This window comes from Streptopelia decaocto (assembly GCF_964273445.1).
Source record: "Streptopelia decaocto genome assembly, chromosome: 1".
NCBI classification, from domain to species: Eukaryota; Metazoa; Chordata; class Aves; order Columbiformes; family Columbidae; genus Streptopelia; species Streptopelia decaocto.
In genome coordinates this window covers 119,291,209-119,316,317 of record NC_138663.1, presented here as the reverse complement: position 1 = coordinate 119,316,317, position 25,109 = coordinate 119,291,209, and the positions used below count along the sequence as shown (strand labels likewise).

General features: G+C 40.3%; 1 protein-coding gene across 3 annotated transcripts in view; it reads left to right on the top strand.

Moving 5' to 3' along the window:
* The first annotated feature begins 7,753 nt into the window (after window positions 1-7,753).
* Window positions 7,754-25,109, top strand: part of KCNJ15 (potassium inwardly rectifying channel subfamily J member 15) — a 36,589-nt gene continuing 19,233 nt past the window's right edge. Inside the window, exons 1-2 of one of the 3 annotated variants that reach the window (XM_082056361.1) lie at window positions 20,043-20,079; window positions 20,534-20,643. The gene's annotated coding sequence lies outside the window, so the exon portion shown is untranslated. Of the gene's footprint in view, window positions 7,884-20,042; window positions 20,080-20,209; window positions 20,244-20,533; window positions 20,644-25,109 lie in introns of those variants that run through there. The other 2 variants (XM_082056362.1, XM_082056364.1) reach the window with 2 other exon arrangements.

Here is a 25,109-nt window from a genome sequence, read left to right as displayed (position 1 = left end):
GTCTTCTCTGAAATTCCCACATGAAGATCTGACATATTCAAATTAGTTTGTTTTCTACATGTTGGGAAGCCCAGATGTGGACAAACATATAGAGATGTATTGAAGTCCACATATTTGGCATTTAAGCATTTATTTCTGTGGAATTAGTCTCAGTGGAGAGGGTTGCAGGCTTCTGTGCCTTGTTAAACAGGGCAATACATTAAGTGCACATGAAGTACCTGCTCAAATTTGATGCTGAATCACATCTTAATTGGTTGAAAATCTACAGCTCAGCCTTGAGTCTTTCTTCTACAGGAAACCCCTTCGGCTGGAGTGAGATGAGTCATTGCTTCTCGAATGCAGTTGTGCTTACTGCAGTCAAATAATATAAAAATCACCAGTCATAAGGACACAGTTTGCTTCTGGTTAAACCAGTAACAGTTGTAAATGATCATTCATATCCAGAGAGTAACACTAAAATAGAACAGAATCTAGTTCAAATTCGGCTTCTTTGGGGAAAAAATAACCAAAACAGAAGGCTGTGAGCTGAACCTATGAACTACAAGAGCCAATGGAGGATTTTGGGTAGGAAATAGAGCTGAAGAGGCACTGCCAGGAGAGTGGCTAGTCTTCACATGCTTCTCCAGTCCCAGAATTAGAGGTTACCTTCAGAAACAAAATCTATTGAAAATCTGCTTCTTACTGTCAAGAAGGAATTGACAGAGACTAAACGGGGGCTGCAGAATCATTGACTTCTGAGTACTGAAGTACTTCTGAGTGGCATTCAGGAGTCTAGGTTATTTCACATTTTTGTTATCAAGGCATATTTTGGTACAGCAAGTGTATTTGACAGAATTTACATTAAGATGTAATGGACTTGGATACTATTAAAATGTGTTAGTATGGAAGATAGGTTAAGTTTTGAAAGGCAAAAGAGGCTGCATTTTGTCAGGGCCACATATATCTATATATGCAGTTATGAATACAGAAAGGTTAGTAGAAGACATAGCAGATGTCTGTCTTGAAAAGTGCATTTTTGGCCTGGCAATGATGCTTTTCACTTCATGAATTATTGCACTGTGTGGGGTTTTCTTATGTTGTTAGAGCACTGTCCTGTTTCTTCTCAGATTAAATGTTGTATCAGGAGTGACTGAAAAAGTGTTGTGTATATACACAGCAAATTATCAGGAGTGTGCGATCAGGCCCTTACAAGGCCCTCTCTTCACACTCCTCTTTGACAATTTCACACTGAGAAAGAGGAAATAACTTTCAAGCACAAACTGAATTTAAGAATACTTCAAAAACTCCAGTGCAATCATGTTAAGGAAAGCTTACTGAGTGTGCACAACTATTACTTAGAGAAGAAAGCTCCTGAAGCAATATCACAGATTGCAGGAAACTTTAAACATCTGTAAAATGTAAACTCTAAGTGGAACTGAAAATAACTCAAATCTGTGAAAATGCCCAGTCAAACCACTTGGACAAGTTTATCTGGGCTCCCTCTGGTGCTGCCTTAAGCAAGGAACAGAACCCCCAGGCAACTTTATCCAGCCATCACTAAAATTCTTGTTTCATTAGTTACGGTCTAGTGTCATTACTGCAGCCTGGGAAAAGCATCCCCTGGGGAAAGGTATTGGGCTCTTTTAAGGTTTGCTGGCCTGTGCTTTCACTCTGAGTCTCCAATAACTGCCGCTGTTTCTAGATAGCTTTAGCTTCATTAAATGCAGCTTAAATGTTTATTTCATCAGGGTTTGCACAGGGAACCTGAGTGTTCTTCATATTGTCTTGGCATAAAATCTGCATATCGTAGCCATATCCTGGGATATTACAGCTTGGAAGGAGCTGAAGTGCAGCTCCTATCCAAGACTTCCCTCTTTGGAGGTAGGCAACTATTATTGCAAACAGAGGGAAAAGTAATCTTTGCTCTGCAGAGCCCTTCCTCCCCACTTTTCACAGTCCTCAGCCTTACTGGCTTTTCAGTGAGCCAAGTTAACTGCTTTCCTATTTAGCTTCAAGACAGGGGTCAAACTGCCTCTTCTCTGTGTTTCTGACTGTCAGCTTCCTCTCTCTCCAGTATGCCATTGGCTTAATCCTCTTTTAATTTCTATTACCTTTCATATAATAAAAGGATCACGAGTTGCATTTTTTCTCCCTCACATACTCATAGTGGCCAACACAGGCATTGAGATTACAACTCTGCATTGATTGTCCAGCTAAAGAGGACCCACCAGCCTTGAATTCCTTATGAGTTACTTCCTGGAAAATGGTCCACAATTTAAAATGTCCTAAGGGGTTTCTACATCCCAGGCTCTAAAAGCCCATCACTGGTCAGGACTGGAGAATGCCTGAAGCATAGAGCCTCTTTACTTTCCATATGCTAAGGAGGTAAAAAATGGGAAAAAAAACAGTTTCCTTCTGCCTTGTTTTAAATGTCCCAGTGTGTGAACACATCGGTTACTCCTAGGCACAAGTTAAAAGAGGGGCTGAAAATACAAAACCTATAATGGATGTCTAGACTCAGAATCACTCCCAACACCTTAATGTTACTGCCCATGTATGGGAACAACATGGGTAAGTCCACATTCATTCAGCTGCACATTCCTCCACATTTTCTCTTATTTGTTTTACTCCACATAAATGAAGTTCTCTAGCCACTTTACAGACATATAATTAGACAGTTCAGTTACCTTCTCTTTAAAACATTTTATGTTGGGGTGTCTCAAAAGGTGTAGGACTAAAGCATGACTTTTATAGAAAGAAAAAAAAAGATTGACCACAAGGAGCAAATTAAAGTAATAGTTAAAAAATGGACTGCTGCTAATTCAACCACATCTTCAATGGAAAATTCATATTACAATGAAAACACCGGCATATTTCTTTCTCCTTGTGAGTTTAACTTGGAACGTCACCACAGGTTTAAAGCTGGATGAAAAGCAAAGAGCTTTGGAGTGAGAATTTCTAGCATCTGTTTTGCTATGCCAGCACTACAAAGAAAAAAGAACCTTGTGTTAAAAGATAGCTGAGGATGTTTGGCTCGGTTTTGTGACCTTGATCTTCGTGTTTGCAATAAGAAAATCTGATCACTATACCCTGATTTATATTTTTAGTGCAAACTATGCTTTTACACTTTCTAATTATTTCTGGTGTTATTTGAGAGACATTTGCAGGACCCCAGTATGACAGCCAGGTCTTGCTTTTTTTTTTTGCAAAAGATAACAGGATGTATAGTTTGAAAGCTGTCAAATTAAATAAAATTACACTACAGTTTAAACTGGCAATAGCATTCCCCAGCTCCCTTTCCTGGTGCTAATTTATTCTGATATAAATTCCTGATTCAGCACCTTCTGCCATAGCAGCACTCATTCACCACTGAATTGAATGGCCATTCATTTGGTCCCTGTGATAAAGGGCAGATCCTGATGACTTGATTCAAGCAGGCAAGTCAGTGATAGAGCCACTGAACAGGATTTGTACTCATGCATTTATAAGAAGCTGGTTAGATCTTCAGTTAACCTCTGGACCTCTAATTGCTGGAAAAGGACATAGGAACTGTGAGAGCAATTACTTTGGGGTAGGAATTAATCCTTATGATTACTTAACAAGTGGCTCAGTGTACATTTTCAGAATTTCGCTCACCAAGAATGGTTAAAAAGTAGCCAGAATACAGTTCATACATAATAGGAATCTTACAGATGTGTTAAACATTGAGGAAATGATGTTCTTGAACCAAAGATTTAATACCACAGTGGTTCCTGCTGTATCACAGACAGCTTTTTTACTTGCAGATTGGAGGTTGCCTGACAAGTAAGTGGTGAATCTTGGCTCTCATGAGATCAGAAGTGATTTGGCCCATGCTTTCAGTCATAAGTTTTGCCACTGATATAATGTCTCTAAAAAAATGAGCATAGTTTTTGCTCTTTTCAAAAGGTAATGAAGTTATATCTGTAAAAATACTACAAGTTTTCAGTTGTCTGCTGAAGCCTCCTTTGGATTCTTGAGTTTGCCTGCTAGGGTGTCACACTGAGTTTTAGCTTTCACAAGAAGCAGAAGGAAGGGAATTTACAACAGGCACTGCAGTTAATGGATTTGTGAGTGTCTTTACACCATAGCTAGTGTCTCATTAAATGCAGCTATAGCTGAAAATAATTGCCCAATGACAGCAGCAAGGAAAAAATAAGCAAATAAATAGTTTTATTTGATAAATAAGTGGACTGAGTAATTGATTGTATATCCAGTGATCTTTGGAAAAAGCATTGACAGTTGTTCAAACACAAGTCAGACCATTACAAAGTTTCAGCAAATCATTTTCCTGGCAATCCACTTCCCTTCTGCGGTATAGGTGCATTAACAGGAGAAGTTATTACTGAACTGACTGGGATGCAAAAGTGGTTTGGTGATCCATATGCTCAACTAGGCTTGTAATTCTGATGTGTTTAGAGCACCTGTTCAGAGAGCTCAGTTTCTGCACGTGGCCAGCATTTTCCTGCTGCAGCCATCTAAGCTCTGAGTTCCTGCCTACACTAGCGAGGCACTACGCAATTTCTTTGCCACAAGGTCAGTGTTTGGGTCAGTGTGTTTTGAGGACACTTATGACACCTTGACAGAATCAGACTCCCTCACAAGGTGCGTCTATGATGCTTTAGTTCAGTAAATGGTGCCTTTTTTTTTTTTTTTTTTTCAGCAGCCAGCTTGTGCAGGAAGGAGGAAGACAGATGTTCAGAGCTCAGCCTGCTTCTGTGTGGTCTGGGATTACTCCTGTGGAGAGCCTTCTGTGACTGAGGAGAGCAATTCAGGTATCCCAGTTTTGAGGGAGCTGGGTCTCTTTAGCTTGGAGGAGTCAGAGGGATGACCTCATTAATGTTTACAGATATATAAGGGGTGAGTCTCATGAGGATGGAGCCAGGCCCTTCTCGGTGACAACCAATGATAGGACAAGGGGTAATGAGTTCAAACTGGAACACAAAAGGTTCCACTGAAATATGAGAAGAAACTTCTCAGTGAGGGTGACAGAGCACTGGAACTGGCTGCCCAGGGGGGTTGTGGAGTCTCCTTCGCTGGAGACATTCAAAACCTGCCCGAACATGTTCCTGTGCGACCTCACCTAGGCGTTCCTGCTCCAGCAGGGGGATTGGACTAGATGATCTTTCGAGGTCCCTTCCAATCCCAAACATACTGTGATACTGTGATAAATCTGCTGATAGCTGTATAAACCACAGGCACCATCTCCAACCACTGTAAAAGCCTCGCCTAGTTTCTGCAAAGAGAGTATGTGAGTGTTCTCAGAAGAGGTCTGCTAAAGGGTACCTCTGAGTGCCTGTGTTCCCAAGGGTTACATTTTGGATGTCTCCATAAGCACATTCTAGCATGCTGTGCAGTAAACCGGGATAAAGCAAGAGGACAGAGTAGGAAGCCTTGATCTCCAAGTGGGCTGCAGCAATTTCTGAGGCTACTCATGTGTGACTGCAGTAAGGGATCTGGATAGCACCAGACTTCCAGATTTTAGGTGCTTGGCTCAAGAGGAATCCAAAAGACCAGGGAGTTCTACCCTCTCTTGTTGTTTTACTCATGGTTTACTGCACAGCATGCAAGAGTGCATTTATGAGGGCTTTTCTGAACTCTCTAACATCAGTAACAAGTGTGATGTCAGAGTTTTGTCTATACACAGAAAATCAGGTGCCTATCTGCAAATTAAAACTAGCCAAATGACCTGCTCCAAGCATGTAGCTCCCTTTTACAACTGTATTCCAAGGAGATCAGTGCAAAGGTAAATCTTGCCTCATCTTGTATTGTGGGAAGTAAGAGAGTGACTGTCCTTTTCACATCTCTGCCCATTCAGACAGTTTATACAGAAATCAAGCAAAACAGTGACTGAATCATATAACTCCTGTATGGAAGATCTAACAAAAGTACCACAAGGAGCAGTTGCTGGGGTTGCCTTGTGGTGTGAGAATCTGTAACTACTCCCTCCCCATATCCCACCACTACACTAACCTGGACCCCCAGATGTAGTGATTGCCAGGATGTCTGTGGCATCTTGCTTGATCTGCCTAGGGCAGACATCACTAGTGCCAAGAGAGGCAGAGGAGGTGAGAACCTAGTGCATGAAATTCTGCAATACACATGTTTTGGATTTGACCTTAGCTCTTTCTTCCACTCACATCTCCCTAACTATGTCTAAAGGCGGCTTTGCTGCCAAACCGTCTTTCTTGTAATTTATTTTTTTTCTATTACTGAGATGAAAATCAGCATACATCAATGTAGACACTGATAGGCTTTCATATACATATTCTGTTTAATGTAACTTAAGGCACAAAATGTTGAAACTTCAACAAATTCCAAATTCTACTGGCCCTGGCAGACTGCAAGCTCCCTGTCTGCCTTTCCTAAGAGTAGTCTGTTTCAGTAGATACAAGAAGTTGCAAAGATCATCCCTTGCTTAACTTTGACACCTGAAAATCACAGGCATTTCTCATTTGAGTTTTTGAGATTATTGTACTATGCGCGTTGTTGTGTTTCCATAGAACAGTAAACACTGATCAGGTGTTTCCAACAAAAAGGTCAGTTTTTACCTCAAAGGCTTTAGGGTCAACTTTGACAACTGCACTGCACTAAAACAAAGGTGTTTGGCTCGGTTCTCCTAACTAGACAGCAGAATACATTGCCATTTTTTGAGGAGCCAGTGAGCTCTTTCTAGACAACGTGCTGGGGTGACTTTACTTCAGCATCTCTGTGTGGATTTGTATTGCTGTGTCTGTGTGTATGCAGGTCCATGTTGGGAGTTACTCCATTGTATTAAAGTTATGCATGTTGGATATAAAAAAAAAGGCATAGAAATGTAACCGACAGTGAAGAACTGCAAGCTAAAAAAGCTGCATATGTTCTACAGGAGTAAAAGCAAGGCTCAGTGTTTTTTCCTCCTTATTATCATTTCTGTGGTAAATTTTTAGTCCATTTAATTTACATTACTTCTAAGAAATGCCAATGGGCTTTTTTCCCTAATCCAGATAGATCAAAAATAAAGTGATACAATGTATTTGGGATTTTAATATTGAGGATAAAACCACTAAAATTTCACAAGAATCAACATTATACATAACCCATATTTTACGTATTTAATTGATCTGCTTAGTACAGAGGCACAGAGGCAGCATCTGTTTTCAGTGAGATGCTGCTTTTTTTTTTTTTTTTGTCCCATAACTCAGCAGCTGGGATAAATGAAATAGTAGTCAAAGACCAAATTAACAGCTTGAGGGCCACAAGTCTGCTGGAATGAGAGGAAGGGAGGACAGTTGAGGAGGACAGCGACACGAGGAATTGTAACCTCCAGATGTCCCGGTAATAACTCCCAGGCACACGATCTCGTAATGTGGTATGTATTATGCTCCACAGTAGACTGCTCTATCTCAGACAAGTTTCTTGCAGTGCTGCTAATTCCTCTGTTATCCTTTTCCTCCCACAGTGCTGCAGGGACGAGATGAATGAGAGGTACTTCTGAACCCATGGCACATCACTGATGCTGGCAGCTCCCAACAAGAAATGGGTCACAGTGTTGCGATAGGAATAAACCTGCCTCACTCCACTCTGTAACTGGAGAGACAAGCATTTTGGCCTCAAGTCACGTTCTTAAGCTTCTCCCTGGATTCCAGTTTCCGAAATACCAAAGTATAAATTCTTTTCTTTCTTCTTTGCTCTCCAGCTCTCCAGCTCACCACCTCAACCTTCTCCAGCAGCTGAACGTGAGGAAGCTGCAGGAGCAGTGGGGAATGGATCTGACTAGAGGAAACAACAGAACCTCGGTAACCAGCGGGGCAGAATAGAAGTGGGATGAGCTTCTCAGTCCTCAACAACTGACTGCTGAGACACTCTGGAGAGGCTATCGAGAAAAGGAGCCCCTGTCTACTGAGGTAGGCGAGGAGGGAGGACCAGGAATAAATACAGTGGTGTGGAAAGATATTTGTGGGTGCATGGCTGAGCAGAGGGAGTGAGGGGCTGGAATGACTGACAACAAGGAACAGTGTAATGAGTATAAATTGCCTTTATTCTCATGAAAAAGTTAGTCAGGCTTTTAACTATCCCAATTGAAATATTCAAGCTTTTACCACACCAGATCACCCTGACTAGAGTTAGCATTCTATCACAGCTTGAATAACCAAATGTATTTGTTTAAGTACCTTTTCTAGCTCTGCATATTCTGTTAGAAGGTCTGAACCTTTCTTAAACTTAGTCTCTTAATACTGCCAGAGAGATGAGTGAAATTGAGAATAATGCCCGTAATATTCTTCAATATTCTCTCAGTGGCTATGCAGCTCTGCAGAGCACTTGTTGCTGGTTTTCAACTTAGGGAGAGTTATTTGCTTTAACAATGATACACTGAAGTGGAGTTAAAGTGCATAACTCTCCCTCACACACACACACACAATTACTCTGCCCTTTGTAATAGTTAATACAGCATCCGCAGTATGACCCAGTCTCTGAAGAGAGCAGTCTGGTCCCCAGTGAGAGGGTCACCCTGCAAGGAGCTAGAACATCTAGGATGAGAAGCCCTACACAAATGCAAGATGATAGTGCTAATAGTATTAAATACCTTGTACTTATGCATTGCAGGGGTCAGAGATGACTGAATGATCTCAGCAACAGTATTTGCAGTAATAGGTTTGCACAAAGAGGTCACTTAGAGATAAAGTGGCAGTTAATTCAAAACAGAATTTCAGACTTAGCTTTGTCTTTTTCCCCCTCTTTGAAGGAAATAAGAGGTGACACAATTGGATTAGATACACATTTTAGGCTTTTTCAGAAACCAAGATATTATTTACTGAAAAGATTGTAATGCTTTCAAGCTGATAAATGCAGTACATTGTTTTTGGCATGCATATAAATTCTTAAAACAAATACTATATCCCAGAAATTTTGTAGAAGCTCCTTTGGACTCACAACAGTCTATTAGTTAAATATGGGATTTGTAGCACTATAGGAAAATGTACATTTTTACAGAAGCTTTGCAAAATTTGGCAATGCCATCCAGCCCAGCCCTCTTTGTTGTGTAACAAAGCTCTTGAGATTATTTTTTTATGGACTCAGTTGCCAAATTCCACAAAAGTCGGGCTACTCTTGACTCGATAGTAAGACAGTGAGTGAGATAGAGATGTACTTTGATTGGCAGATGTGTCAGGAGCAGGGATGAGAGAGACTCTGAAGTGAAGTAGTTCCAGAAACCCAGGAATAGCAAAAGACCCCTTCCTTTTCCAGCATCATGTTTTCTGGCATCACTGGAAGTGACAGTGGTCTGGTCTGCCAAGGGAAGTGTATAAAGCCCACTTCTAGAAAGCACACATGCCATCTAATACAGATGTGTGTATACAAATTCAGGTTTTACTTACACACAGGTACCTATCTCAATGCAGATATAGGTATAGACTACAATTACTGTCATTTAATTGGATTTCATTTCAGAAACTGCTGGCAACAGGTACAGTAGTTCTTTTGAGGTGGACCACTTCTCTCAGCCCTCTCTTCTAGCAGCCAGCTAGTGTAATCTTTATTAGAGCTCTGTGAAACATTTTATTTTTTGTGGAACTACAAATCAGGAAGGATTCACCTGTTAGGGTGTGCACCCAAACCCAGAACTGGCAGGACATCTTGTAATGTGTTGCATCCAAATACTGTCTTGCCAATGCTGGAATTAAACTGTCTCACCCAGTTTCGATAGCTCCAGATTCCTGGAGGTTCAACTTATCGGAAATTCAGAGCCCTTTCCATGGCCTAGGCTTGATGGCCAAGCTCCAGACAAACATCAGTGTGGCTCACTATGTTCTTCTGGACAGAGTGGGTGACTTTATGGCCAGCCTATTTTGTTTAGCAGAAGGGAGGGCCACGTCAGGGCCTACTGTGTGGCCAGCACCAGATGGTTCTCTCTGTCTGTCCAAAGCGAGCCTGTCTTTATCATCCAGATGGGAAACTGGGTCTGGCCTCTGAGACAGACTTATCCATGTAGCTCTGTGAACTGCCTGCCTGCAGTCTCTGTCCCCCTCACACCTGGCTCATTATTCAGTGGAAATCTTATGGTTTAAGTCAACATAGAGTGCTCTACTGCTTCTGTTGGCCTGTAGAAAGCACCTCAAACCTACCATGTCCAAGTACAGGACTGTGTTACACAATAGCTCTTGGAGGCAGTCCTCTAAGGTGTTTTTTGGTGACTTCAGGCCACTGACTTACAAGAATAAAGAAATCTCACTGCAGATTAGCTGGGATATATTCAAGGAAGTGATACAAAACAAAGTGAAGGAAGTTATTGGAAAGTACACATAGTTAACAACAATCTAGATGAGCAATAAAACAAGGCAATATGAAGAAAATGTAAACAAGCCAAGGCTGAAGGGAAACAAAAGAAGTAAAAATATCTTGCAGAAAACTGAACAAATTACTCTGAGGCTGGACAAGCAGGGAAAGATCTGAGGGTAGATCAAGAAAACAAAGCACAAGAGCAATCTGTTAAAGGTTAATTTTTGTGGAAAGTGCAGTTGGGCCAATAATACCAACAATTAGGAGGAAAAAAAGTGGTGAAACACATACCACAAAGGTGAGGTAAATATGGAGGAAATATTTTGAAGGCTGCCTTAGCCAGATTTAGAAGCTTGCAGTCTACCCTGCAATGCAAACATAGTAGACATGCTTGAATGGGCTCAGTTCCTTCATCAGAAAACTCTGCCTCAAGAAAGAGTTAAGAGCAGATGTCGTCCAAGAAGAGATAAATAGCACAGCTGGCATTTTAAGGGCTGGAGGAACAAATTCTGCCAAAGCAGAAAAAAATCTGAAAATGTATATTGGAGCAAGGGAAGGTTCAAAGTAGCTGAATAAAGAAAATAGCTGAATGAACCCTGAGGAAGAGTTCCTTTCATTCCAAGCAATCCAGAGGTAGGAGTTCATTGTCCGGATGAAATAAATTGTCAGCAGTCTACAGTTAGCTGCAGAATAGGCAGAAGAGACAATGTGGCTTCAAATCAGAGTATGTTGCAGTGGTCAGGGTATCAGTACTCCAGCAGTACATGGAAATGTACGGGGAGTGGAGGCACTCCACCGTGACTCCACTATCACTGTTTCTGCTGGATTCATTGTAGCATTCAGCTGGGATATGTTGTGAGAAGTAGAAGACACATAGGGAGCTCCACATAAATGCACTGCTAAAAGCTATGTTTGAACTCCCACACAAGAGTGCCATAAAGAATTATGGGTGTCAAGCAATTGCTTCCTATAAAAATTCAGTGAATGACAAAACAGTATGAATTCACCATCACTCTTTTTGCTTTTAATCAGGTATTAGAAATAATAGATGTCTCAGAGAACAAAGCCACTGGCGGTCTGATGGAATTGGATATCTGACAGATATTCTTAGAGAGCATACAAAACTGAAGGAATTATTTAACAATAATTGTCATGCAGAGGAATTAGTTGCATCTAGGAAAAGTAAATTATAAAACAAGCAGATTATTTTGTGCACCGTATAAACTTCATTTTTACTAGGCATTCTGTTGTGCTTGGGATTAAAAGTATTACATTAAAGTGTTGTATTTAATGTCAAATACAAATGTATGGAGACAGTACATGAACAGTACATCTTTGTGGGCTGAATAATGCAGTCAATGAATGCAGATTAATAGGCACTCAAAGGCTGAACTTGGAACAATAGTAGATGTTAAGTGCAATCATTTGAAGGCAAATGAGTGAAGTGACGGGAGGGCAGGAGGTGAAATCATGGCATGGGAAAGACTGAACCTGAAAAGATTATGATGGTAGGAATAGTGCAGAATCAAACAGATAACAGAATGCCAGAGATAGTAATGCAAATGCAGCCAAGGTCAGTTTAACAAGAAACAGCAAGAATAGGTTGGTCTGAATGGGTTCAGCTAAGTGAGCTGATGCCCTACACAGGGATGTAGCCAAACTGGATTCAGCGGAGTAACAAGTCTGCAGTCAGGGACAAGCAGCAATGCTGATCTGTTCCTAGTGTCTGCTGAAAGCCTGGGTTTTACAGAGAAACAAGACATTTAAAGAGATCATTCACAGTTGTCTGCAAAAGTTTTGGTGCATAAACTGAGACTTCTGTGTAACTTACCTTTGGTTTCCTGCACACTGGTTGTGATGTTTAACTGAAGCCATCCTATCTGTTTCTAGAAAGCCTATCTCAGATTTACATGTAGCTTGTGCCTTAAAATCTGTGACTGAAATCTCTGTAAGGCCAAACCATAGGAGATTAATTTATATCTGTATATTAAACAACTGTTCAGCAGTATTAAAGATTATATTGCAACTAAATTTTATCTGCCCACAACTTGGCACCAAATGAAGCTATAATCTGGAGGGTGTGCAAACTAGACCTACTGAAACAAATACATTTACACTCATAGAGACCTTTGGACAGCTATAGTCTTTATTGTAGCCTTTAGGGAAACTGGCTTTTCCTGTCTGTACAGTATCTTTCAGACATATTTTCCGTGAAAGATAAAATCAGGAGAATGTGTGGGGGTATATGAGGCCACCTGGGTGCTATGTCTCAATAGCAGACATTGGTTTTTGTTTTGAGATTGTTTTTCATTTTCAGTGCTGCTCGTCATCTCTGTCCTAATGAATCGTCTGTGGCCTTTAAAGCCCTGAGAGAGCATTTTTGAACATAAGAACCCGTAGTTCAGCATCTATATATATGTTTTGAGGCTGCTTCAAATGTCCTGCTTTTGAAAAATGCAGAGCATCTGATGTCTTTGGCATTGCATTAGCCAGCCTTTTAGGAAACAAGCTAGTTTATGGCAACCGATGGGAATGCACACCCTTTTACTTCTTAACGAACAGCTTGAGAAAAACAAGTATCCCATCTAAGAGATACTCAAAGAGACAAAACAGATCCAGTGTTCTGTCACGTGGCTTGTTGTGTTACCATGTCTCAAAGACTGTATTTAACACCATTTGTCAATAGTTGCCTCTGTAACCCAAGAGTTTTTGATATGAATCTGGTAATGTTGGCACTTGTCTTTAAAGGAGATTCTTGCTCAGTTCGGTATCTCACAACTAAATCTCTCTTCTCTTTACCTGCTGCCATTTGCAAGCCTAAACAGTCCTTGCAAACAGTAAAGTCAGGAAAGCTCTGATTTGCTTTTCACACTATTACTTTTCTGCTTTGCATGATGGATGGTAGGATTTATTATAGCTCAGAGGAACAAAGCAGTTGCTGTACAATCTGCCCCAGGCAAGCCATCCTGGCAACAGCTGAAAAGTAATAGCCATGGTCTCTGAAAAGATTTTGCTCACAATTTCTGAAAGAATTCACCTTTGGGGCAGGGAGCAAGCGTGGAAAAATGCAGCCCCAAAGGTCAGCATTTCGCAATACTTATGGCATATAAAAATAGGAGGTTGTGTTGGAAACTATGGTGCAATCTTAGTGACAATGGGTGTGGCCAGCACCAATGTGCCATTTTCTTGTCACGAAACAATCATTTTCTTCCCTTATAATATCAGGGATTATATCTTACTTCCTTTCAAAGTTGAGTTCAGTGGGTAAACTATGACAGCCCTGCTTTCTGTAAAATTTGATCTTAAAGTTGAGTCTTTTTAGCACTGGCTGGACAAATGTTTGCACTTTGCTTTTGGAAGACCACTTTCCTAATATTGTTGTAGTAGGGCTGCATGATCTATGTTGATGATAGTAACCCTAGGGACAGTTTTCGTGCATACACCCTGTACTTCCTTTTATTACCCTTCTTTTTTGCACTTTCAGTAGTATCATATGCTCTGTCAACCTCAACAGTTGTCTGCAGGGTCACTTCATAAGCCTCTTTGATAAAGTATGGCAAAAGTACATACAGGTCCTTTCATTGAAGCCAGAAGTTCTTTTTCAGGAAGACACATTTAAAATGCACAAAGGTACTAGTTTAATTTGTCATACCATTTTCAGAACTGCTTCCTGAGAGGCTATCTAGTCTGGGCATCCTAAAATGGCAATGCTGTATTTTTGTCCCAAACATTCACAGGCTTGTACAGCTCAAAGCAATTCCATAAAGAAAGTCCAGAATGGGTATTGTCACAGGACTCCTATTGCTGCTCGTTAAAATAATTTTCCAGGTAAAATAATCCATTATTTCTCAAATTGTTCCAAAACAGAGCTCCATTAAAATATCAATGAGTTTTAAAGGTAAGGAAAAACCTAACCTACCTGCCAGAGACTGCTAAGAAATATGCTTGAGGACCGGAAACCGTGGCCCCGTGGGTGAATTCAGACTGGACTCTACAGATTTGGTGACCCAAATAAACTGAAATCTGACTGGGAGAGATATACTTTCCCCTTGCTGTCCTCCAAATTGTGCCATTGAAGATATGTGACAGGATATAGCTAGGAGGTACTGAATACGCAAGCTTTTCTTTGACTGATGAATGTTCTTTGTGCCACAGAAAACACATCAATAGAAGGAGGAATCCAATGGCTGAGAAGCTGGGGTTTTCCAGCATTCCCCAGAAGGATTTCTGGTAATCAGGGCAGCTCTAACTAGGGAAATTCACACTGCCCAGGATCATGGTTTGAGGAGAAGCCACAGGAACACCGGGGGGACTGACCACCATGGGTCAAGTGGAGGCAAATACTAGATCAGAGAAAACTGCCTTCTTTTCTTGTGGTCAGTGGTTCTTGGAGCTGACTCCTTTCAGCCCTGCTTCTGCTAGCATCCTGTGGAGCAGCTTTTCTGGGCCATAACCCCTGGCCGTTTCCTAGGCCAGATATCCTGCTTGTAGCTGAGAGTAATCTTCAGGATTGTGTCCTGCAGAGCATAGCTCTCCATGATTGTGGATTTGATTCTATTTCAACAAAACCAACGTTACGTTAGAGCTATGACCTCAGTGACCTGGAGAGCTGTCTGCTATTGCTCTCACAAGAATGAGCACTGTAGCACTACAGGAAGCATCTTTGCCTGCTGGGGTGCTACCAGCAAGGTGAGCAAATAATCCCCATGGAGAGATTTATGCACCCTGCTGGCAATGATGTGACAAAGCAAGCATGCACCCACCACAGAAAGCAAAGTCAAGTGTCCAGGTTCCAGGAATTTGAAGTGAATTTTCTCTGCTTTGGACATTTTGGGCAGATTGGTGAGAAGGGGAACTTGAAATCCAATTGTCATTTTCACTCTGGTGTGGAAAGTCAGCTTGGATTTGAATTCCTTCTTGTGAATCTGCCCCAGCTCTTGGCTAGAACCAAAACCAGAGGATGCTTGTTTCTGCAGCCAGGGAGAAGGAAGACAAATGCACCTGGATATGAGCATCTTTTCTCAGGGGGCTGTTTTTTAATTCAGAGCTTTCTGCCACCTGTTAATCCTTTTGACATCTTGGGTGGTAAAATGTCAGCACTTCTGTCAGCAAAATCAATGCCTCTCGGCAGGAGCTTAAATTTGGAAGTTGTGGTTTGCAATCAAAGTCCTTCAATCCCCAGCAAGACACCAACCTTCCTGAGTCTCTGAAACCTTAAGCCAGTTGGATGAAGAACAACCACCTTCCCTAATCATAGAATGATGTGAACAGATAAGCCACACCTCAGCAACTGCAGTCTCCATGAAGCGAAGTTACTTGAGATGCAGTCAAAGCTTTTGAAAGCACTAAATGCTGTGGTAGCAGGGTTTCCACAAAGGTCACTGCTCTCTTCATTGAGTACAGAGCTGGGCCCTCCTCAGCCAGATCGTTCTGTCTGAAAGTTCGTCAAGTGGAATAAAACCCCATTCCAATTATATGCTTTTAATGTGCACAAATATCCCTTAGGAATGACAGTGTCAGTCACAACCTCTCATAAGGCAAAGAACATACGGTGGAGGGCTTGTACACAAACCACCACTATAAACCATAGCAGGCTGGTTAATGTGCTGTGAATTCCTTGATGCAGCCACTTTTGCTATGTCAACAGAAGAGACAAAAGAAAGTAGATGGAAAAATATGTGTCAACCACCCTAAGAGCACACATATGCAGTGTGAGCATGATTTCAGATTTTGTTGGAGTGTGAAAATTCATATGTTCATTAGTATTCACGTGCTTGGAGAATTGCATTTCCTACAGCACCTTCAGGTCCAATGTTTTACCTAATCTCACGGGAATGTGTGTAATGAATTTTAGTCTTTTCAAATTTTTTTTAAATCAAGAACTTCACCAATAAGAAGCAAATAATTGGTTTTATTTACAGTTAAGATTAATACTCTAATGCACAGGGGAAAAATACAAAAATTAGGAGACTATTTTAAAACAAGTAAAGAAAACATACAGTAAAGAAAGTGTAAAGACACAGGAGAGTTTCTCTGTGTTTAACAAGAGCCAGTTTGGGATTAAATACTTTGAATGTCTCATATTCAAGTGTTCTGGTTTGGAAAGTATATATTTATATTTCTGTACAAGAAAGTCTGTGAAACTTTAGCTGTAGGGGATCTTCTGGTAAGCTTATGAATAGGAAAATAAATTTTATGTTTTTATCTTACTTTTAAAATCATTATTTCATGTGCACAGCAATGTGGGTTATTTTCAGCATTTTTAATTAATGTAATTTTAATCCTGGAGGTTTCTTGTACAGAATTACTATGTATAATTCAAATAATGTTTGTGGAAATGGTATTTGCGCTTAGTCCTGCATTGTGCATTGTATTTTGTTATTGTTAGTATGAAGTGGGTAGTTTCAGTTGCATTTTTACAGTACTTGCTTTCACATTTTGAAGTAATGAGTCCCTGCACAACTTAAGCAGCATTCCTACCAGCCTTTCACTAACACTCCTACTAACTGAAGACCTTGCTATTATTGATGTAGTTTTTCAAAAGCTAACAATAAAACCAGAACAAAATAGCTTGTGTAAATTAAGGTGGAAAGCCAGCTGGTACATGGAGAAAACATTAAGTTCTAGCGGTTTAGTACTGAAATATATAAGCAGTGTTTAACCTTCAAGACTGAAATGTCTGCAGAATGAAGAGTGCCATGAATAATGGCAGAATAATTCTGGTCTCCAGCCAGCAGAACTGAACCTTTTACCAAATTGTTTTGACTTGGAGGGTACACTAAAAAAAAAAAAAAAAAAAAAATTGCACGAGATAAATTTTTGTGCTTTTCCTTCCCGTCTTTATTGTATTTGTCATGAAATGCCTCTAAGGTTTGACTGTACTGTTATCCCAATATAACAGAGGGAACCTGAGTCCTGAGGGACACAATATGCAAGAGTGTTTAGGCACCTGTGTGATTTCTCTGGGATCTGTGCTCCTCTGTCCTTCCGAGGATCTGGGCGAGGGTAGACAGGGCTCAGCTTTACACAGATAGATAGATGCATGAAAGTACAAATAAGTGTTTAGCGGTTCTCAGGTGATATGTCTGTCCAAGACATCTTGAAGTTATTTTGTGCAATGTCCATGACTAGCCTCGTGTCTATTTTTATATAACAATCCCATTTACTTTATGTCCTGTGTCTGATTTTTAACTCATGAATTTGGGGTTCTCAGCAACAGCAAACATTTTATTCTTTTTATACCAAGAAAAAGAGATAAGGCTTGAATTGTCACTGTGTCTTTTCTCCATACCTGCTGCAGACATTCTCATGAGCTGATGGCTGGTCACTCACCACATGAGAAGTCCAAAGCACTTTTCAATAAAAGATTGGACTTCTGGATTGAGGATAAGTTGAAGGTTCAGGTCTGATGTTTAGGACTAACTTTTCTACCATGGAGCTTCATTTTATCGTCTCTTTTCCTAGCTTAACTCTATTCAGAGCCAATATAAGAGCTGACAATGCCCTAAGAAAGCCTCTTATCATCATGGGATTTCCTGCTCAGCTTTATTGATTGAAGAAGTTTGGATAAGTATTTCAACTTGTCTAGCCCAAGCTTTTGAACTCTTACCTGTTGTTGCTGTAAGGAGACAGTTTTACGAGCTTCAGTACTGAGGTAAAGCTGAAAAAACAACTTGTGAGCTTACGCATTTTGGAGGGCAGGAACTAACAAATTAGCTTCTCTGTTTAGCCTGCCTCAGCAGCCGTGTGGGAACAGTGCAGGAGCATGTGGTCACCCATCAGGAAACATCACTTGTTTAAGATAGTTTGCTTGTAATAAAGGAGGAATAAGAGCTGAGCACAGACAGCTATTGGCAGGCAGTTGACTTAGGGCACCCTATGTCCTGCTCTTCCTCTCCTGGCCATGCAGTCCTCTTGCTCCCCTTGTAGGAGCTCCCAAAGTCGGGTGATCCCAAGATGAGGTGCTTCATATCAATAGGCTGGCAAAAAGTAACCCTGCAGACATATGGCACTTTCCTTTTGATTTAGCAGGCTGATGGGATTCAATGAGGGGGCTGGACAAGCACCAGAGGTGGTGCAAAGGTGGAGAAGAGACAGCACAGTTAAAGCAGCAGGAAAATGGAGGATAAGAAATTGGAAGACCACTTTGCATGGCCATGAGCAGTGCAGTTAGCTCAGTAATCTTCTATGGCCTTTCCATAGCTTCTTGGGAAAGAAGTTTTGTAGTCATAATTTCCTGCTAAGAGCCCTGGGCTCTCTGCTAAACTAATGAATAGAAAACTGTGTTTGAAGAAAGGTATTTACATTTTCAAATCAAGTGTGCAAAGCTGGAAAATGCCCATGCAACTTAAATTCTACCCCTCTGCTCTGCCTGTTTGTCTTCCGGAATGGGGTAAGGGTCCACACAGTATTAGCAAAACAGCACGGGAATTAAACATTTTACTGTAGTGTGTTTGCACAAAATGTGAAATGCATCATTCAGCGCATATCCTTATATTATGTTTTCCCAATGACCCCTCACACTACTGCTGATTTCATGGCCACTGTGCTGTCATGGATGCTGATTTGGTGGATGTGTGGAACCAACACATCAGAATATTCATATTTGGTTATGATTTGGGCAGTTTCCCAAACTGTGCCAGAAGAAATAAAAGGTCTAACTGGGGATTTTTAATAATGTATAATTCAGTTACAGATAAAGATAATTTAATTTTTTATTGAAAAAGAGTTTCTAGTCTAGGTGCTTCATCCCTTGACATTACAAAGGGCTCTGCAAACAGAAGAGCTTATTTGAAACAGAAAAGGATATTCACAAGCATTTTTTTTTAAATAATGAAAACTGATAGGAGCTGTTGCCATCTCCCTCATAGTAAATATAGAGAAAGAGATATGAGTGCAACATGTTCATGGATTGGAGAACAATCCAAGTCGTGTGAAATTCTTTAGTCCCTGGCAAAGTAAAAAAAAAAAATCACATCTAACTGTTGGGCTTTTAAATGTAAAATGGCTGCTCCCTACGGGTACTGCATGAATGCCTACATACTTGACAACTTGACAGCAGAATTCCAGCCTCTAGTTTCCTGTGGTTCCATATAATGACATTATTAATGTCTGTTAATTGCATTAAAATGTCTGTTTACCAAGACTACTGAAGAAAGGAGAGATTTTGCTCTTGCTGTTTTCTCTGTGAATTTGAGGTGGGCAGAATTTCGTTAGTAAAGCACCCACCCTGTGTGTTGATCTCCTCCCTCCCCCAAGAAAAAGGGAATGAAGTTAACCTGGCATCAGCAGGACCATGGGATGTTTCTGCAGGTAGTGCTGAAGCTGCAGGTGTATTGGAGTAGCTTCCTGAGATACGTAGTTCCTGGAGGCAGTATTCCTGGGAATATGCCCACAGAAGAATGATATCCAAAGGCTATCACATTCACCTTTCTAGTACTGCAATGACTTCCTTTTCACTGGTGCTGTTTGAATTCTGTTCTGAGCATCCCATCAAATACCAGTGGTACCAATGGCAGAGTACAGGCTTCACAGATGGCAAGCATTCACTCCTCTTCCTTGCTGTGTTCAAGGTACCCAGTTTTCCCCAGTTCAGATCAACACTGTCTATGCTTTCTGCATCTAGGAAACAAGAGCAGAAAGGCACTTGAAGCAAACCCAAAATAAGTAATCAGAGGGAAAGAGTGTTGTGGCTAAACAGATTGGAAACTTTGGTGGTTGGTGATTTCAGCTGCATCTGTGGCTGCTACAGCTCAATGTGTTACAACTGTGGTATGAATTTATTTCAGATGAGTTTCAGCCTCCTTTTTGCCAACAGGAAAGGTTGACTTTTTATTCTTATTACTCTTTTCTTAACATTATACAACCACTTGTAACCTTATTTATTTAGGCAATAAGGCCTTTAAGGGACTTTGATCAGCCTAGCTAAAGTTTCTTCAAAGATTAACTGACGTTCTTTAAAAGTACATCAGTTTCCTCTTAAACAGGTATTTGCTTACCACGTAACTGGGTGTTGAGTGCTATGTAGTTATAAAGTTTGCTGGGCTCAGATGTAGATTTCCTTAAGACATAACTGCTGACATCACTAAGTCTTCTCTCTGACTATTTTTTTTCTCCCTCTGTTTCCCCCTCCCTCCCTCTCCTCCCTCTCTCTCTCTCCAGTTTCTTTATTCAGGTAATTCCAACTCAGACTTATTCCAACTTGTTTTTGACTGACAGTGAGGGAAGGGAGACTCTCTGACAGTTGTGTTTCGATTTTTAATTTTTTTTTTTTAAGCTGTGTTCACATGCTTTATTGAAAAGACGTCCAACCTTTTATCAAAAAGATTGTTTGACTTGTCATGACGATAACATCTAGTAAGGAATCTGAACACTGCTCATTTACAGGTAAGAGGTATTTGTCAAAAATGCATACAGTGCTCTGGAAACTGTGCATAACTGAAAGATAATTCGTAGGTTCTTTTCCTATTTTTCTCTTATTTTAGTAATTTAAGGATTTAGAAACTATTTGTAAAAAAAAAAAAAAATGTTTATAAGATTATGCCTTCTTGTGAACTTTGAGATACAGGCAGTTTAGAGACGATAAAGCACAAGCTGTCATGGTTTGGTCTTTCCACTGGTGCAAACTACTGAATGTGAGGTTTGTAATGTATGTTGCTGATATTTTTATATGTTGGGGAGGGAGGCAGATACCGAACCTTTCTTTGTTAATGTTAGCCTGCCAGAGACTCTTTCTTATAGAAATTCATAGTGCTTTTTAGGCTTTTGGAAGCATATTTTTCAGTCAGTGCTTGTTTTCTTTTTTTTTTTTTTTTTTTTTTTTCAATGCAGAGATCAGTTTTAGTTGACATATTGGGAAAACTTTCCTAGAACTTTATACAGTCCCTGTTACCTATCTGTATAAGAAAATATTATGTAAGTTTTCTGTGGTAGGTATAAAGAATGTAAACATGTCTGAGTTAGAGAACATTATGCATTTTCTTCCAGCTTCTGCATGTGTCTTCATATTACTTGTTTACAACAGGTTTGCTTTATCCTCAGTAATCAGTCTGAGTCTGTGGTGCAAATTCCCCTCTACTTCAGTGTTGCTCGTTTTTGCCTCCGTTTTTATTTTCACATAGGGATCATGCTGGAAAGAGATTTACAGATAAGTTCCTTTTTTCTCCATGACGTGCTGGTTCCAAAAAGGAACAAAGCTGGCTTTCCTTTGCAAACGAGGAGTATCTACATTACTTTTTAACTAACCTTGTTTCCTGACTTGCCTTTGGCTGTATTGTACTTAGAGGTATTTCTAGAGTCTTTCTGATCACAGCACCTGAGTATCTATCTGCCAAGCCTATCGTCTGCTATTTCTTCTTTCAAAATTGAGAGGGGAAAAGGGGCAGCTTGCTATTACAGGAATGTCTTCTTTATTTCCTCGGTTGCAAAATGTCACTACGCTCTCCGCACTCTCTAATAATCAATTTATAGGAGGGAGGAAGCAAGTCTGAAACGCAACTTAGTGCTGGTTATGCAGTACAAACTGGCATTACTGTTGCAAAGTGGAGTGTAGACGAGACCAAAAACTTCCCCAAGAATTTCATCCCAGTAAATGAGGCATGGCCTAGAGACAAAAACAGCAGCAGATGACTTGGTCTTCAGTCTTCCAACATACATACAATACTTCAGTCCTGTTACTTTTTATAGAATTTCAAATGAAAACAAATAGTTCTTTTTTATCCTGGCGCCTTCTGCAATGAAACAAACAAATCATCAACCCACAGGTCTGTTTGGACCTCAAATTTTGGTTTGTCCAGATTTCATCAGAGCAGTCTGGAATATTATTTCCTCCTCCTCTCTTGTTTCTCTCTCCTAAGACAGACAGTTCACACAGGCTGTATTCTTTGGGAACAGGTAGAGACCAAATCTGTGACGTACCAGGCAGTACTCTTGTGAGGGGCCAAGAAAAACAGAAACTTAACTGTTTTGCATGCTGAACCTCAGAGCATTTTGAAATAAATTTTGATTCACTTTGCTTCCAAGAAAAACAAAGCAGATTATGGGATTTTTTTTTTCTAATGGAGGGAAAAATCTTTACCTTATTTGTTCCACTATGTATACGAAAATCAGAAAAAAAATTGGTCAGAGTATCAAAGAGTTAAAATCAAACTTTTTAGTTCAAAATGAATTTATTAAATGTTAAATATTTGAAAGCTACCTTCCTGTTGAGCTGTCCCTCACCCCTTGAAATGAAAGGATGTTCATGGCTTACTTGAATGAATTACTACAGACTTGAGGATCATTTTAGCACTTAATATGTTTGGATCATTAACATGGTAAATAGCTTCACATTAAGAATGTGTGTGCTCTTGGAGTAAACAAGGCACAGCGGTAAACAGCAGGTCCCATTTACTGGCTGTGCATGAATTGAAACTCTTGCTTACTCTGTACCTATCTAGCCTGGATGATGGGAAACACACATGGAGAGCAGTCAAAACCAGTGGATACATCGTTAATTGGGCTGGAGGAAGAAAAAAAAAGGAAGTAAGAACCATAGCATCTTTCCCTCATCCTAAGCATATGAAATAGTCTTTGTATGACTTGCATACTCTGAGATTCACAGCAAGTTAGAGGTCATGGTCAAGCAGAAAGGGAACAAGCAACAACATGAATGCTCTAAGTATTGTCAGCCTTTACTGGATAAGATAAATGCTTGGACATAAAGAGGGTAAACATATGTTTTGGGGTAACACATCTGCGGTCATTTTTATCCATTGGAGAGAAAGGTGTTTGGCAAATTTCATTCTCCAGCAGAGCCTTGGGCTGGATTGGTGAAAGGCTGGAACTGAACTGCTGGGATGGACATAATTTAGACACAGCAGGGATCTCGGGGAAGTGCCATGGTGTTACGCAGCATTCCTATGCCTGCTGGACACCCTTGAGGTTATTGGGAAGCCTTGTGAGATTTAGTCACCAATGCTTGAGAATCTCCTTGTACACCTTGCTAAGGAGATGTGGCTACTTTGTATGCATCAGTGATGAGCATTTGGTCATTTTTGGTCTAGGTATTTTATTATTTGCAACGTGTCTTCCCTTTCTGCACCATGTCTGGTGAGGTATGAGAGCCAGCTGCCTCTCTGTTGCCTCCCAGGAGGGCTTCTTGATTAAGAAATGTCTTTCTTCTGCTTGTTCAAAGTAGCCCCTGCAATTTGACCTTCAGGTCACACTGCATTTTGGCTGGCTTTTAAGGTGGAGAGGAAGCCTAAAGCTTAGGAATTGAAGCTTGGTAGTTTTTAAAATCACATTTGACTCATTTCTGGTTTGTTTTTCTCATGGAGATTGTCAGCTAGATTTGTCCATGCTTAGAGAGCCTAGGTAAACCACCTTCCCTTTGTAAATAAAAAGTGATAAAATAAAATAAGTTTTGATTGGAAAAATAGTATGGCCTGATTAGATTAATTTAATCTCCATTGCTTTAAATGAGGTGATTCAGTCTTGGTTAGATCATAACTTGCAGGATACCTCTCTGGTTTTACATTATGGACTTTTCCTTATCTACAATTAACACTTTTGCATTGAGGCTATATGATAAAAATGTTTATCTGTTGAATAAATTCCCGTAATCACCAATGAAATGATACACATAACAGTGCACCTACTTAGATTACTTAAAAGGTATATTCTTAGCATGAAACGATGAAGACAAAAAAGAAAAATGTATTACGATCAAAATTTCCCCCTTTCCACACTAGAATTACACAGCATGAGGAAAGCACATAACAAAAGAGATGTTCACAACATTTTGATCAGTAAATAAATTCTTCCCACTTAAATGATTTTTACTTCAGTTAACACTCTCCAAGGTAAATGTCAACCAAAAACATGTTTCTGAATTTTTCTGACCTTGTCTGTAAAGGTCCCCCTAGGTGTCCCCCTGTTTTCTATTCAGCAATGATGCATTCAAAGCTGCCTACCCTTAATCCTGGAAATGTCCATGCCAGCTATCCTCTTCTGAACCCCCTCCAGCCTCTCACCCAAGTAAATAGGCTTCATTCTCCTGCTGTCTTATCCAGAATTCATGTTTCCTGAACATTTCCTTCCTCAAACACTTCAGCACCAAACCCATCAACTGTCCTCTCTCTACACAAAAAAACAGCCAAACCACCACTCTGTGTATGGCAGCAATGGATAAAAGGACCGAGGGAAGACAGGAAAAAAATGTGCTTTCTGTGATTTTCCCAGCATTTGGGTAAGGCCAAAGGTATATCAGCTTATGGCAGGAGGTGTTTGAGTGATAAAGGATGCTTGCAGTTCTGATTGATTTTCTTACACAAAACATTCTCACAACAATGCAAAAGCTTAGCATGACAAAAAGCAAAACTTTTAAGGCAACGTTTTTTTTTATTACCACACTGAGTTTCATTGACTGGTACACTTGGTGGCCTCTATGGTACATGGTAATTGGTCTCTTGACTGTTCCCACCTTACTGGCTTTAGATGACAACTCCTCTTTCCCAAAGATAGGCAGAAAGTCAATTGTTATAAAGGACTCTGTTTATGAGATATAAATTAACATAGCAAATGTCAGCTCTTAGGTGCTGGCCTTCAGTATGTCTCTTACCTGTTGTGAAATGTGGGACATAAAAGGTGCTGAAAGCTCTTGTCAAGGCACAAAAGGGTCAGAGACTGAAATGGCCTGCAGTGTAAAATGCATCCACAAGACTAGAGGTGAATGAACATGACTCAGACAGGTGTGGGAAAGCTAACAATGCTATTTTTATCTATGTATAATGGACAAACAAAAGGTTTCAGGTCTGGTTCTTGTTCACACCATGGTCCTTTTACACTGCTATGGGAAATGTAAAGGTCAGAAG